At 35.9% G+C, this 4,121-nt stretch overlaps 1 protein-coding gene across 1 annotated transcript in view; it reads left to right on the top strand.

The window, feature by feature from the left end:
- The window catches only part of LOC103680203 (lysine-specific demethylase 6A-like), a 143,311-nt gene that overhangs the window by 109,413 nt on the left and 29,777 nt on the right, over positions 1-4,121 (top strand).

Here is a 4,121-nt window from a genome sequence, read left to right as displayed (position 1 = left end):
AGTACAGTTTAAATTTGTAATCTTTCATGTCATTTATTTTTAGAAAGTGTTTAAGGTTCTGACTTCCTTTTACATTTTTAATAATTGATACCAGAAGAATAATTTATGTGCAAATTGTGTATGTATAGAGTTTTTTGTGCTAAGTTATACATTACAAATTTACATATGTGTAATTTTTACACGTGCAGTTCATTGGCTTTAAATTTACAGTGTTGTTCAACTATCACTACTATCTCCAGCACTTTTCATCATCTCACTCTGGAACTATCTTCTAAGTAGTAAATTACCATTATCTTTTTTCCATGGTCCCTGGTAACCACTGTTCTACTTTCTTTTCCTATAAATGAGACTCTTCTGGTTGCTTATAATACTGTTATCATATGATATTTGTCCTTTTGTATCTTGGTTATTTCTTTTACCAGAAAGTAATAATAATGTATAATAATCATAATCATGTATTTTGTAGTATGCATCACAATTTCATTTCTTTTAAAAGCTGAAAATACTCCATTGTATATATGTAAGATTTTGTTTTTCCATATATCTGTTCATGGGCGCTTGTATTATTTTCATTTGTCTATTGTGAATAATACTGACATGAAAATTTGTGTTCAAATATGGTCTCACCCCTCCTTTCATTTTTTTGGGTCTATAACTAGAAGTAGAATGGCTATATCATATGGTTATTCTGTGTTCAATGTTTAAGAACCTGTTTTCCACAATGGCTGTGTCATATTGTATTTCTACCAGTAGCACACACCAGTTCCAGCTTCTTTGTATCCTCCCAACACTTGTTATCTTGCTACTTCTGGGATTTTTTTTTTTTTCGTTGTTGTTTTTAATAATAGCTGTTGTAATGGGTGTGGAGTGATATCCTATGGTTTTGATTTGCATTTCCCTTATGATTAATGATGTTGAGAATCTTTTCTTTTGCTCATTAGGCATTTGTGTACCACCTTTGGAGAAATAGCTCTTCAGTTTCATTGCCCTTTTTTTTTTTTTAAAGATTTTATTTATTTATTCATTTGACAGAGATAGAGACAGCCAGCAAGAGAGGGAACACAAGCAGGGGGAGTGAGAGAGGAAGAACCAGGCTCATAGCAGAGGAGCCTGATGTGGGGCTCGATCCCATAATGCCGGGATCACGCCCTGAGCCAAAGGCAGACGCTTAACCGCTGTGCCACCCAGGCACCCCCATTGCCCATTTTTAAGATTGAATTGTATTTTGTTTTCTTGTAGGAATTTTCTCTGTATTCTTGATGTTAATCCTGTATCAGATACCTAATTTGCACATTTTTTCATTTTTTTTTTTTTTTAAGATTTGTGTATTTATTTGAGAGAGATTATGAGTGGGGCAAGGAGCAGAAGGAGAGGGAGAGAATCTCAGGCAGGTTCCCTGCTGAGTGTGAGCCCTATGCATAGCTCAGTATCACAATACTGAGATTACGACCTGAGCCAAAATCAAGGTTCAGACGGTTAACCAGCTGAGACACCCAGGCGCTCCCCAACAGTGTAGTATCATATAGAGAATTCCATTGCTCTAGAAATTCTATGTCCTTTACCTAATTATAACTTCCTTCCAGGAAACCATTGATGTTTTTATATTTCTAGTTTTGCATTTTCCAGAATGTCCTAGAGTTTGAATATATTGTAAGTATCCTTTTCACATTGGATTCTTTTATATAAAAATATGCATCTAAGTTTCCTCTGTCTTCTCATATCTTGAAAGCTCATTTTTTTATATCTCTGAATAACATTTCTTTTTCTGGATACATACCACAGTTTATTTAATTACTAATCTACCAAAAGTGAAAGAAAAAAAAAGTCACAGTATAATTTGATGGAACCAACCTTGCTTTATCCCTGATCTTGGGGAGTGCTTTGGGTTCCTCACTGTTCTTATAATGTAGATGTAGTCTTTTTGTAGATAATCTTTCCAGGTGAAGGAAGTACCTCAGTATTGCAGGTTTATGCATTCATGCATGTGTTTTATTTTGCTTTTTCTGCATCGATGGTATGATCATATGGTTTTGCTTCTTCAGTTTTTAACGTGGTGGATTACAGTGGTTTCCCAATATTGAATCAGCCTGCATACGTGGGATAGATCCCGCTTGCCCATGGTATATAATTCTTTTTATTGGATTGGATTTCAGTTGCTGATTTTGCTGAGGATTTTTGCACCTGTGTTTATAAGACACATTCTTGTGTGTGTGTGTGTGTGTGTGTGTGTGTGTGTGTGTGTGTGTGGTTGTAACATCTTTGGTGATTCTTACAATGTTAATGTTGGTATTAAGGTAATCATTATCTTGGCCTTGTTAAGAGTACTGAGGAACTCACCAGTAAATTTCATCTAGCCATTGTGGTGTTTTCTGTTAACAAACTTGTAGATACAGAGGATTGGCTGAGGTCCCACCCCAAACCTTCCCTCTGGTAACCACCAGTTCTCTAGAATTGAATTTGGTTTTTTGTTTGTCTCTTTTTTTCTTTGTTTATGGTCACTTAATTTTGAACCAATTCTAAAAGCACTTAATTTTTAGTCCTCTCCCTTCCCTGTTTTAGGAATATAGTGTCCTATTTTATATCCTTTTATTTTGTGAATCTCTTGATTGATTTTTACAGATAAACCTATTTGTTTTCGTGCTTCCTACTTTTATTACTCCTGCTTATGGGCTTTCTTTTCCACTCAAAGGAATCCCGTTTAACATTTCTTGTAAGTCTGCCTTAGTGCTTATGAATTCCTTTAACTTCTGTTTTTCTAGGAAAATCTTTATCTTTCCTATTCTGAATGATAGCCTTGGTGGATAGAGTGTTCTTAGCTGAAGTTTGTTTGTTTGTTTGTTTGTTTGTTTGTTTTTTAGTGCTTTGAATATATCATACCAATTCTTTCTCGCTCTGCAAAGTTTCTGGTGAAAAATCAGCTAATAGCTTTTTGGGTTTCCCTTGTATGTAACTGCTTTCTTTTCTCTTGTTGCTTCTAAATTTCTCTCTATCACTGCTTTTTGCCATTTTAATTACCATGTGTCTTGTGTGGACGTCCTTGGGTTGATTTTGTTGAGGGTCTTCTGTGCCTCCTAGATCTGGATTTCTTTCTCCCAGATTAGGGAAGTTTTTAACTGTTATTTCGTGAAATAAATTTTTTGCCCCCTTTTCTCTTTCCTTTTTGGAATTCCTATAATGCAAATGTTATTATGTTTGATGATGTCACTGAGTTTCCTTAACCTCTTCTCATTTGTATTACTCTCCTTTCTTTCTTCTGGTCAGCTTGATTGCTTCTGGTTACTCTGTCCTCCAGGTTGCTGAGCCATTCTTCTGCTTCCTCTAGTATACTCTTTATCCCCTCTAGTGTATTTTTAATTTCAGTTATTGAGTTCTTCATCTGCAGTTGGTTCTTTTTTATGTTTTCTGTCTCTTTGTTGATGGTCTCACTGAGATCCTCCACTCTTAAGTCCAGTAAGTATGTTTCTGACCATTACTTTAAATTCTCTATCAGACATATTGTTTATTTCTGTTTTGTTTTTGTGATTTGTTTGTTTTTTTTTTTTTTAGGTCTCTTGCTCTGATTTTTGTCATGTTCTCTCATTTGGGACAAACTCCTGTTCCTCTTCATTTTGTCTAACTCCCTGGGTTTCTGTGTATTAGGCAAGTCAGCTACATCTCGTATTCTTATTAGTGTTGGTTTTATGAAGAAGTCCTGTGGTATTCTGTAGTGTGATGTGCCCTGTTCAGGGGTGTCTTCTATGTGTGTGTTATATGCACCCTACTATTGTGGCTGAGCTGTGTTTGCCGTCAGTCCAGTCATCTGCAGTGGCTCTCTTTGTCTGTTGTGGCTTTGGATTGGTTCCTGTATTGTTTTTGTTTGTTTTTTTTAGTCAAGAGAATAGAGTTGTTTTTTGCTTTTGTTTTTCACGATATTTATTTATTTATTTATTTATTTATTTATTTGAGAGCAAGAGCACACAGGCAAAGGGAGGGGCAAAGGGGAAGAGGAATGGGAGAGAGAGAATCTCAAGTTGACTCCACACTGAGCATGGAGCCTGGGCTCAATCTCACAGCAGTGAGATCATGACCTGAGCCAAAATCAAGAAGTTGGATGCTTAACTGCCTGAGCCACTGAGGCATGC

Source organism: Ursus maritimus, assembly GCF_017311325.1.
Source record: "Ursus maritimus isolate PB19 chromosome Y unlocalized genomic scaffold, ASM1731132v1 scaffold_Y2, whole genome shotgun sequence".
In the NCBI taxonomy this organism is placed as follows: domain Eukaryota; kingdom Metazoa; phylum Chordata; class Mammalia; order Carnivora; family Ursidae; genus Ursus; species Ursus maritimus.
This window is presented reverse-complemented; position numbering and strand designations above follow the sequence as displayed.